Genomic DNA, 12,631 nt, shown 5'->3' on the forward strand with positions numbered 1-12,631 from the left:
ATCATGGGTAAGCCTGAAGCAACAAGGAGGAGAAGCATCCTAGAACTTGGAAAGAAAGCTGGATGGAAGGGAGAGAGATGGGCAATAAACATTTTACTGACTTTCCTATCACCCTCAGCTTCTCTTGGTGCCTTTCATTGGCCAGACCCAATCAGAATTCAGAGGAAAAGTGATCCAAAACAATTAATACAGGGTTGGCAAATCTCTTTCTGTAAAGGGTGAGAAAGTTAATATTTTTGACTGTGTGAGCCACATGCAGTCTTTGTCCCTTATTGTTGATTGCTTTCTCTGTATAACCATTTATTCCCCAGGTTAATTGAGATATAACTGACAAAGTTCAGTTCAGTTCAGTTCAGTCGTTCAGTCATGTCCAACTCTTTGCGACCCCATGAATCGCAGCACGCCAGCCCTCCCTGTCCATCATCAATTCCCGGAGTTCACTCAAACTCATGTCCATCAAGTTGATGATGCCATCCAGCCATCTCATCCTCTGTCGTCCCCTTCTCCTCCTGCCCCCAATCCCTCCCAGCATCAAGGTCTTTTCCAATGAGTCAGCTCTTCCATGAGGTGGCCAAAGTATTGGAGCTTCAGTTTCAGCATCAGTCCTTCCAATGAACACCCAGGACTGATCTCCTTTAGGATGGACTGGGTGGAACTCCTTGCAGTCCAAGGGACTCTCAAGAGTCTTCTCCAACACCACAGTTCAAAAGCATCAATTCTTCTGTGCTCAGCCTTCTTCACAGTCCAACTCTCACATCCATACATGACTACTGGAAAACCATATCCTTGACTAGATGGACCTTTGTTGACAAAGTAATGTCTGTGCTTTTTAATATGCTATCTAGGTTGGTCATGACTTTCCAACTCCTAGCTCCTGGAAACCAGTCTTCTACTCTCTATTTCTATGAGTTCAACCTTGTATTTATTGTTTGTTTAAGATTCCATGTAAAAGTGATACCATACAGTATTTGTTTTTCTTTGCTTGGTTTATTTCATTTAGCCATCCAGGTTCAACCATATTGTCAGAATGACAGTATTTCCTTCTTTTTGTTAAGGCTGAATAGTGTACTATTGTATATATACCACGTTTTATTTATCCATTCATCCTTCAATGGACACCTAGGTTGATTCCATTACTTGGCTATTGTGAATAATGCTGCAGTAAACATAGAAGTTACAGACACCTCTTGGAGACAATAGTTTCATTTATTTTGAATAGGTATCTAGAAGGAGATTTCTTTTTATTTTTTTTTAACTGGTTTCATTCACTTTATTATTCCCTTTATAAAATTATGTGGTGGCTACAGCTGGGGCCTGTGTCCTCTGCACGGAGACTCTGGTGTGGGTCTTCACAAGATGGTCAGTGAATTCCTGATATGGAGACTTGGTGAACACTGTCTCTTTCCAGAGGTCAGGGGTGAGGTAACTATAGGTCTTGGAAATGGCATCAAAAGTGGCCTTGGCAAAGTTGCCCAGGGTGGCAGTGCAGCCCCTGGCAGAAGTGTAGCAGTCGTCGATGCCGGCCATCATCAGCAGCTTCTTGGGCACAGGGGCGGAGACGATGCCAGTGCCTCTGGGGGCAGGGATGAGGCGCACCAGCACAGAGCCGCAGCAGCCAGTCACCTTGCAAGGAACCGTGTGGGGCTTGCCGATCTTGTTCCCCCAGTAGCCTCTTCGCACAGGGATGATGGACAACTTAGCCAGGATGATGGCCCCACGGATGGCAGTGGCTACTTCCTTAGAAAGGAGATTTCTTGAACACATGGTACTTCTATGTTTGATTTTTGGAGGAAATTTTATATTCTTTTCCATGGTGTATGTATCAATTTACATTCTCAACAACATTATATTTTGTACACTTGTATACTTTTATATTCTCAACAATGTACAAAGGTTCCCTTCTCTCCACATGCTAACCAACATTTGTTATCTCTTGACCATTCTAACAGGTGTGAGGGGATATCTCATTGTGCTTTTGACTTGCATTTCCATATTTTTTATTATTCATTTGTAATTGGAAGATAATTGCTTTACAATGTTGTGTTGTTTTCTGCTGTACCACAGTGTGAATCAGCCATAAGTATACATATATCCCCTCTCTCTTGAGCCTCCTCTACCTTCTTCCATCTCACCTGTCTTGGTCATCACAGAGCACTGGTCTGAGCTCCCTGTGTTATACAGCAACCTCCCACTAGCTATTTCACACCTGGTAGTGTATATATGTCAATGACATTTCCCTATTAAGGGCAGTGATGTTTTCATATACCTATCAGACATTTGTAAGTCTTTATTGGAGAAATGTCTACTCAGGTACTTTGTCTACTTTTTAATTGGTTTGTTTTATTGACTGATTGATTTACCTATTGCTGTTGAGTTGTATGAGTTTTTTATATATTTTGAATGCTAACCTCTTATCAGATATGTGGTTTTCAAACATTTTCTCCCATTTCATGGGTTGCCTTTTCATTTTGTTGATGTTTTTCTTTTCTTTGCAAAAGCTTTTTACTCTGATGTAACTCCACTTGTTCTTTTATGCTTTTGGTGTCAAATCCAAAAAAAAAAAAAAAATCACCAAGGTCAATGTCAAGGAGCTGTCTATGTTTTTATGGGATTTTATGATTTCAGATCTTAATTTTGTTTTAATCCATTCTAATTTAATTTTTATGTAAGGTGTAATGTCAGGGCCAAGTTTTATTTTTTGTGTGTTATTGTCCAGTTTTCTCAGAAGTATTTATTATAGATACTGTACTTTCCCCAGTGTATGTTCTTGGCTCACTTGTCATAAATTAATTGAACATATGTGCATGAGTTTACTTCTGGGTTCTCTATTCTTTTTTATTGATCTATGTTTCTATGCCATGTCATACTGTTCTTATTACTATAGCTTTGTAATAGTTTGAAATCAAGAAGTATAATGCCTCCAATTTCATTCTTTCTAGAGATTGTTTTTGCTGTAGAGGTATTTTGCAGTTTCATGGAAATTTTAGGATTTCTTTCTATTCTGTGAGACTATCATCGGATATTTAATAAGAATTGCATTGAATTTGTAGATAGCTTTGGGTAGTATACGCATTTTTACAATAGTTGTTTTTCCAATCCGTGAACGCAGAATATCTTTCCATTTATTTGTTTCTTCTTTTATTTTTCTGGCTTTTGGTTAAATTTATTCATAAGTATTTTTTATTATTTTTGATGCTATTGTAAATAAGGTTATTTTTTCAATTTCTCTGTCTTATAGTTTGTTGTTAGTGTATAGAAATGCAATAACTTTTGTATGTTGATTTTGTATTCTGCAAATGTACTGAATTCATTTTTTAGATTTAACAGTTTTTTTGTGTGTATGGAGTCTTCAATGTTTTATATAAGTTGCAGAGGCAATTTTACTTCTTTTCAGTTTAGATATACTTTATTTCTTTTTCTTGCCTTATTACTATGGTTAGGACTTCCAGTTACCGTGTTGAATAAAAGTGAAGGTGGCCCCCTTGTTTTGATCCTGATCTTAGAGAAAACGTTTTCAGTTTTTCACCACCAAATATGGTATGAACTGTGGGCTTATCATGTATGGCTATCACGCTCAGGTATGTTCCCTTTATACCCCAATTATTGAACATTTTTATTTTATAATGAAGGGATGTTATGTTTTGCCAAATGCTTTTTCTGCATCCATTAAGATGTATCATTTTATCCTTCATTTTTATAATGTGGTATGTTAATGTTTTGTATTACATGTATTGATTTGCGGAAGTTGAAATATCCTTACATCATTGGAATATATCCCACTTGATCCTGGTATATGATCCTTATAATGTACTGTTGAAATCATTTTGCTAATATTTTGTTGAGAATTTTTAATCTATGTCCATTAGGGATACTGTTCTTTGATTTTCTTTCTATAGTTTTGGTATCAGGGTAATGTTGGTTCTGTAAAATGCAGATGGAAGTGTTCCTGCCTCTCTTAGAGTTTTAAGAGTTTGGGAAGGATTGGTGTTAATTATTTAAGTACTTGATAGAATTCACTGAGGAAGCCATCTTTTGTTTATTGAGAGGTTTTTGACTGCTGATTCAACCTCCTTACTAGTAGTTGATTGGATTTTTCTGTCTCTTTATGATTTTTATAAGAATTTATTCATATTTTTCTATGTTTTCCAATTTGTTCATGTAAAATTGTTCATAGTAGTCTCTTTTGATCATTTGTATTTGTGTAGTATCAATTTTAATGTCTACACTTTCATTTATAATTTGCATTTATTAAAGTTCTAATTTTTCTTGGTACATCTAGCTAAATATTTGTAATTTTTGTTTATTTAAAATAAAAGCTCTGATTTTCATTGATTTTTGAAATCAAAAGAGAAATCAAAGCTATCCCAAGAGAAATTAAACTGGAAATATTATGTACTAACCTTATGGGATTCAGCAAAACCATTTTTAAGAGGGAAATTTATAGCACTAAATGCCTACCTTGAGGAAGAAAAAAAAAAAAAGATCTCAAGGAAACAATCTAACTTTACATCTCAGTGAACTAGAAGAAACAATAACAAACTAAAAATTAGTAGAAAGAAACAAGTAACAAGGACCAGAAAGGAAATGAAATGTATAAACTTTTAAAAATGTAAAACTTAAGATTTTACTCACAGGTGGTACATTAACAGGCCACTGCCTACATTTGGCCCTCAGGCCATAGTCTGCTGACCTTTTTAGTTTCCGAAGACCAGTTTCCGAGAACACAGAGTCAAGTAGGGTATAGAATGCTTCTAGAAGAGCAAATGAAATATATCTAGACATATAGATATATTTAGAGGTGAAATGGTACCTCATTGTGGTTTTGATTTCCATTTTTCTGATAATGAGTGATGTTGAGCATCTTTTCATGTGTTTGTTAGCCATCTGTATGTCTTCTTTGGAGAAATGTTTGTTTAGTTCTTTGGCCCGTTTTTTGATTGGTTGATGGCTTATTCAAATGAGACTCCTAACAAGATCCACACATTGCATTTAGTAGCCATGTCTCTTTATTTTATAAACTCTCCCCTCTATTCTTGATAAATATCACTGATTTTTTAGTAAATGTAGATAAAAGACGTGATTGTTTTCTTATGGTATCTTTCAATGTATTTCTTTATCGTCTATATTTCCTACAAACTGTTAAATTTGAGGCTTGATTTGTTTTTTTTTATTATGTTTTTTTAAAATGTAAATTTATTTATTTTCATTGGAGGCTAATTACTTTACAATATTGTGTTGGTTTTGCCATACATCAACATGAATCCACCATGGGTGTACACATGTTCCCCATTCTGAACCCCCTCCCACCTTCCTCCCCGTACCATCCCTCTGGGTCATCCCAGTGCACCAGCCCCGAGCACCCTGTATCATGCATCGAACCTGGACTGGCAATTTGTTTCATATATGATATTATACATGTTTCAGTGCCATTCTCCCAAATCATCCCACCCTCTCCCTCTCCCTGCTGCTGCTGCTGCTAAGCTGCTTCAGTCGTGTCCGACACTGTACAACCCCATAGACGGCAGCCCACCTGGCTCCTCTGTCACTGGGATTCTCCAGGCAAGAACACTGGAGTGGGTTGCCATTTCCTTCTCCAATTCATGAAAGTGAAAAGTGAAAGTGAAGTCATTCAGTCGTGTCCGACTCTTCACGACCCCATGGACTGCAGCCTACCAGGCTCCTCCGTCCATGGGATTTTCCAGACAGGAGTACTGGAGTGGGATGCCATTGCCTTCTCTGTCTCCCACAGAGTCTGAAAGACTGTTCTATACATCTGTGTCTCTTTTGCTGTCTCGCATGCAGGGTTATCGTTACCATCTTTCTAAATCCCATATATATGTGTTAGTATACGGTACTGGGGGAGAAGGCAATGGCACCCCACTCCAGTACTCTTGCCTGGAAGATCCCATGGATGGAGGAGCCTGGTGGGCTCCAGTCCATGGGGTTGCTAAGAGTTGGACACGACTGAGCGACTTCACTTTCACTTTTCACTTTCATGAATTGGAGAAGGAAATGGCAATCCACTCCAGTGTTCTTGCCTGGAGAATCCCAGGGATGGGGGAGCCTGGTGGGCTGTAGTCCATGGGGTTGCACAGAGTCGGACATGACTTAAGCGACTTAGCAGCAGCAGCAGCAGCATACTGTATTGGTGTTTTTCTTTCTGGCTTACTTCACTCTGTATAATAGGCTCCAGTTTCATCCACCTCATTAGAACTGATTCAAATGTATTCTTTTTAATGGCTGAGTAATACTCCATTGTGTATATGTACCACTGCTTTCTTATCCATTCATCTGCTGATGGACATCTAGGTTGCTTCCATGTCCTGGCTATTACAAACAGTGCTATGATGAACATTGGGGTACACACGTCTCTTTCAAATCTGGTTTCCTCAGTGTATATGCCCAGTAGTTTATGGGCATACCCAGGATTGCTGGGTCATAAGGCAGTTCTATTTCCAGTTTTTAAGGAATCTCCACACTGTTCTCCATAGTGGCTGTACTAGTTTGCATTCCCATCAACAGTGTAAGAGGGTTCCCTTTTCTGCACACCCTCTCCAGCATTTATTGCTTGTAGACTTTTGGATCACAGCCATTCTGACTGGCCTGAAACGGTACCTCATTGTGGTTTTGATTTGCATTTCTCTGATAGTGAGTGATGTTGAGCATCTTTTCATGTGTTTGTTAGCCATCTGTATGTCTTCTTTGGAGAAATGTTTGTTTAGTTCTTTGGCCCGTTTTTTGATTGGGTTGTTTATTTTTCTGGAATTGAGCTGCAGGAATTGCTTGTATATTTTTGAGATTAGTTGTTTGTCAGTTGCTTCATTTGCTATTATTTTCTTCCATTCTGAAGGCTGTCTTTTCACCTTGCTTAGAGTTTCCTTTGTTGTGCAGAAGTTTTTAATTTTAATTAGGTCCCATTTGTTTATTTTTGCTTTTATTTCCAATATTCTGGGAGGTGGGTCATAGAGGATCCTGCTATAATTTATGTCGGAGAGTGTTTTGCCTGTGTTCTCCTCTAGGAGCTTTATATTGAGGCTAGTTTTGATTCAGATTCAAACTTTCAGGAAATAATAATTCAAAGCTGGTACTATACACTTCTAATTATATCACATCATGAGGAATATGTTTCTGACTATCCCACTTCTCTTTATACTAAGATTGTCAAAGAGTTTAGGTGCTATCAGCCATGTATCCATTATTAAATTGTCTATTAAACATATGCCTGCTATTTTGTAGCATCCATTAATGATTATTTCCTATATCCATTATTTCGAGATTTATAAAATTCATATTAAATGGTATTTTTAATTCCATAAGTCCTTCTGTATTTATTAAAATTACTCTGCAAAGATTTTCATTCTTTATTAATTTGGTTACCTTAAAATATAGAGCCTATTAGAAATGCAGGATAAACACTTGATTATTTTCCTTTATCAGTTTTAACAGTGTTCCAGCAATCTTTAGTAGTGATCACTGAGCTTTAAAAAAAAAAAAACCAGTATTTTGAAATTTAAAAATACCGTTTATATTTATTTAAAATATACAGACAAGTCCTTAAATTTAAAATAAAAACATACACATATATAGTGTATAAAATCACTGTAAACATCATCATTGTGTTCCTTACACTATTCCATTTTAGGCAAATGGATACTTTTTAATGTTAGCTTCTGTGTCTTTGTGTGTGTGTGGCTTAAAGCAATAGAAAAGTTATTCTCTCACAGTTTCTAAGGCCAAAAGTCAACATGCAGACACTGCTGCACTCTCTCCAGAGGCTCCAGGGGATATTCCTTGAGTCATTTTGAGGGGTGTTCTCTGCCTTTTTGAGCTCCTGGTGACTTTATCATTCCTAGGGTTTGTGGATGTGTCACTCTGATTGCTATGTTTACAAGCTCTTTGCATCTTTGTGTCTATTCTCTGTGTGTCTCTTGTCATATGAATACTTGCCCTTGGATCTGGGGACCACCCAGATCATCATGGGATCTTTAACTTAGGTACATCTGCAAAGACCAGTTTTTCCAAATAATATTGCATTCACAGGTTCTGGGGATTAGGATGTGGACATATACTTCTGAGGCTACCGTTCAACCCACTTCAGATATCTTTTATGATTTCTTTTGTGATGATTGTTCAACTAACAGAAAAAAAATACAGTCTTTTGTGGACCATTTTTTAACGTGTTACAAACTATAATATTGCAAATATAGGAGCGCTAATTGACATTTTGCTTTATATAAACATAACACATAGTAAAAGTTTACTAGTGACCTAAGAAACTTAAAATGATCAAATCAATAGTGATAAATAACCACACCCTAAGAAAAAAATGTTAGTTTATTAGCAAAATTATTTGATTTCCTACCACTCCTTGGTACTGTATTTGTATTCATCAGGGAATGAAAAAAGGTAATAGAGTCAGACTTAAAAAGTAGTTGTTTCACTTCCATTCGATAGAAAGAACTTGAATTGGCTTGTTACATCTTCAAGGATTCATTTCTACTGTCTATTGTAAATTGCCTATTCCAATGGTGTCCCACCACATTTATATAATAGTAGAATGGCTTATCCATTCTATAACAGCACAAAAGAGTTCTAAGACACAGAAGCACCAGATGCATGTTCTCTTTAACTTTTGGAAAATGAGAAAACATTAAATTTTTTGTTTGAAATCATTATGCCTCTATTTCAAAGAATCACCAACTCCAAGAAAGAAAATTCTTGATTATATTAGAAGCCTTCAAACAGAGAAGCATTTTACATTGCCAAAACCCATACTTTATCCCTCAGTATCACCATAGTGACTGCAATGTGGGCTCCTGGGTCCTCTTGGTGGCTTTCTTTCTTCCTACTAGAACAATACATCTCAGGCTTATTTTATGCATTTCCTGTTCAGCCTCTGAAGTTGGCAGTTTCCCCAAGCAACTGTTGTTTCCTTTAGGAGGAAATATTTGAAGATCAAAATTTGGATGTTAGGGATGCTCACCCTAGTGTTGTCACTGTATCTAGGCTTTATTTCCCTTAAATATAAGGTGTCTATTGTTTATTTTTTTATAATACTGAGTGAAATTATATCTCATTTGTCCAGGAACAGTCTAAGTTTATGTATATAGCACAATTATTAATGGTGTCCATTAAAAGCATCCCAGTTTGAATAAGTTATATGATCATCCTACTTGCTGCTGCTGCTGTTAAGTCACTTCACTCGTGTCCAACTCTGTGTGACCCCATAGACGGCAGCCCACCAGGCTCTGTCGTCCCTGGGATTCTCCAGGCAAGAACACTGCAGTGGGTTGCCATTTCCTTCTCCAATGCATGGAAGTGAAAAGTGAAAGTGAAGTCCCTCAGTCATGTCCGACTCTTTGCGACCCCATGGACTGCAGCCCACCAGGCTCCTCCATCCCTGGGATTCTCCAAACAAGGGTACTGGAGTGGGGTGCCATTGCCTTCTCTGGATCATCCTACTTAGAATTAGCTTAATCTATTTTTAATGGGCACCAAAAGAATGTTGCCAAAACTCCTTTAGTTTCACTAAAATGTGCTTTGGTGTCAATGTCTGAGTCAATTTTCCAAATACATGGTGTTGTCTTTCAATATGCGGGTTTCTTCTATTTTTTTTGTGTGCTCAGTTGCTCAGTTGTGTTGACTCTTTGTGACCCCATGGACTGCCACCCACCAGCCCTTGAAATTTTCCAGGCAAGAATACTGGAGTGGGTTGCCATTTCCTCCTCCAGGGCATCTTCCCTATCCAGGGATTTAACCCACGTCTCTTGCATCTGCTGCATTGGCAGGCATGCTCTTTATCCTGTGCCACCTGAAAAGCCTTTCTTTTATTTTAGGAAAGCTGTCTAATTTGATAGTTTGTAGGAATTGTTCTCTTTTCAGTTCAGTTCAGTTCAGTTCAGTTCAGTCACTCAGTCGTGTCCTACTCTTTGCGACCCCATGGAGTGCAGCACGCCAGGGCTCCCTGTCCATCACCAACTCCCGGAGTTTACTCAAACTCATGCCCATTAAGTTGGTGATGCCATCCAACCATCTCATCCTCTGACATTGCCTTCTCCTTATACCATCAATCTTTCGCAGCATCAGGGTTTTTTCAAATGAGTCAGCTCTTCACATCAGGCGGCCAAAGTATTGGAGTTTCAGCTTCAACATCAGTCCTTCCAGTGAATATTCAGCATTGATTTCCTTTAGGATGGACTGATTGGATCTCCTTGCAGTCCAAGGGACTCTCAAGAATCTTCTCCAACACCACAGTTCAAAAGCATCAGTTCTTCAGCCCTCAGCTTTCTTTATAGTCCAACTCTTACATCCATACATGACCACTGGAAAAACTATAGCCTTGACTAGATGGACTTTTGTTGGCAAAGTAATGTCTCTGCTTTTTAATATACTGTATGGGTCGGTCATAACTTTTCTTCCAAGGAGTAAGCATCTTTTACTTTCATGGCTGCAGTCACCATCTGCAGTGATTTTGGAGGCCCCCAAAATAAAGTCTGCCACCATCTCCCCATCTATTTGCCATGAAGTGATGGAACCAAGTGCCATGATCTTAGTTTTCTGAATGTCGAGCTTTAAGCTAACCTTTCCACTCTCCTCTTTCACTTTCATCAAGAGACTTTTTAGTTCTTCTTTGCTTTCTGCCATAAGGGCGGCGTCATCTGCATATCTGAGGTTATTGATATATCTCCCAGCAATTTTGTCTCCAGTTTGTGCTTCACCCAGCCCAGCTTTTCTCATGATGTTCTCTGTAGTTGCTTTTGATTTTCCTTTGGGGATTTTAATCATACATATTGATCTTCTTTGTTCACAGCCTATCTATTGTTTTCTTTCCTATAGTCTTATTTTTCTTTGACTTCTTTATTTTCTTCCTTCTGTCCTCTATTTCTCTCATTGTCTGTCCTCTCTGTTGTCTGGCCTCTCATGCTTTTTTTAGGTTTAGTCTTCATCCTAAAGTGGGTTGTTAGATGTTAAAAATATTTTTCCTATTTTGTGTTTACAGTGTTTTTGAAATTAAAATGAAGTTAAAATTAAAAAAAAATGAAGTGGGTTGTTTTCCTTTATTTTAACAATCCCCACCCCCACCCCAGCATGCCCGAATCCTGACAGAACTTTTTCATATACTTCTAGCTTTTTCTCATCAAACGTCTGAGATTTTACTTCTAGGTTATGCTACTTTTTCATAGTTCCTGTACCTCTTATTTTTATCTCAACTCTTTTTAAATGTTGAACTGTAGTTTTCATCACCTTTGTGGTTTTATTTTGTGTGTGGGGGGGTGTCTTCAATAATGATTTTTTCTCTTTTTTTATACAGTGTCCTTTTATGGGGTTTAATTGAAATCCTTTTTATTTTCTCTTGTTAATTTGAGATGCCACCCTCATTTTTTTTTTTTTTTTTAGGAGATTCCTGTGGGGTCTGGTCAGATGATTTTCCTAGAGAAATGGTTTTAAGGTGCCATCCTATCTTGTTAGCTAGATGTATTGGAAAATATAGCCCATCAGTTTAGCCATCTCACTTCCTTTGGACTCTCTCAAAATTTGAATCTTCTCTCCATTTTTCATCATTGTTTCTCCAAAACTCATTTATTTTTTTCTAGAACCATAGAATTGTTTTCCTCTTAGAGTAATTCTCTCATTTCAGAGGGGAAGATCTTGTTTCACTTTTTTTAATTGGAAAATATTTATTTATTTATTTTAAATGAATTTATTATTTAATTGAATGATAATTGCTTTACAGAATTTTGCTGTTTTCTGTCAAACCTCAACATGAATCAGCCATAGGTATACATATCCCCTCCCTTTTGAATCTCTCTCCCAGCTCCCAGCTCCCTCCCCATTCAACCACTCCTGGTTGATGCAGATCCCCTGTTTGAGTTTCCTGGCAATCCCACTCCTAGGCATATACCCCGAGGAAACCAAAACTGAAAGAGAAACATGTATCCCATTTTTCATTACGGTACTATTTACCATAACTATAAAATGGAAGCCGGAGAAGGTAATGGCACCCCACTCCAGTACTCTTGCCTGGAAAATCCCATGGACGGAGGAGCCTGGTGGGCTGCAGTCCATGGGGGCGCTAAGAGTCAGACACGACTGAGCGACTTCACTTTGATTTTTCACTTTCATGCACTGGGGAGGGAAATGGCAACCCACTACAGTGTTCTTGCCTGGAGAATCCCAGGGACAGAAGAGCCTGGTGGGCTTCCATCTATGGGGTCGCACAGAGTTGGACACGATTGAAGCGACTTAGCAGCAGCAGCAACAGCAGCAGCATAACATGGAAGCAACCTAGATGCCCATCGACAGATGAATGGATAAAGAAGCCGTGGTATATATGCACAATGGAATATTACTCCAACATAAAAAGGAATTAATTTGAGTCAATTCTAATGAGGTGGATGAACGTAGAACCTATTATACAGAGTGAAATGAGCCAGAAAGAGAAAGATAAATACTGTATTCTAACATATATATGCAGAATCTAGAAAAATGGTACTGAAGAATTTACTTACAGGGCAACAATGAAGAAACAGATACAGTGAATAGACTTGTTGCATATTGGAGGCTCTTGAGGGTGTAGGTTGCTTTGGACCTACTGGTACTCTCAGGGATGTTTAGTGCATCATTTTTTTTT

At 38.0% G+C, this 12,631-nt stretch overlaps 1 pseudogene; it reads right to left on the bottom strand.

The window, feature by feature from the left end:
* Positions 1 to 1,256: 1,256 nt before the first annotated feature.
* On the bottom strand, positions 1,257 to 1,812 carry LOC109568787 (small ribosomal subunit protein uS5 pseudogene; annotated as a pseudogene).
* Positions 1,813 to 12,631: the final 10,819 nt, after the last annotated feature.

This window comes from Bos indicus, chromosome 15, assembly GCF_029378745.1.
Source record: "Bos indicus isolate NIAB-ARS_2022 breed Sahiwal x Tharparkar chromosome 15, NIAB-ARS_B.indTharparkar_mat_pri_1.0, whole genome shotgun sequence".
NCBI lineage: Eukaryota > Metazoa > Chordata > Mammalia > Artiodactyla > Bovidae > Bos > Bos indicus.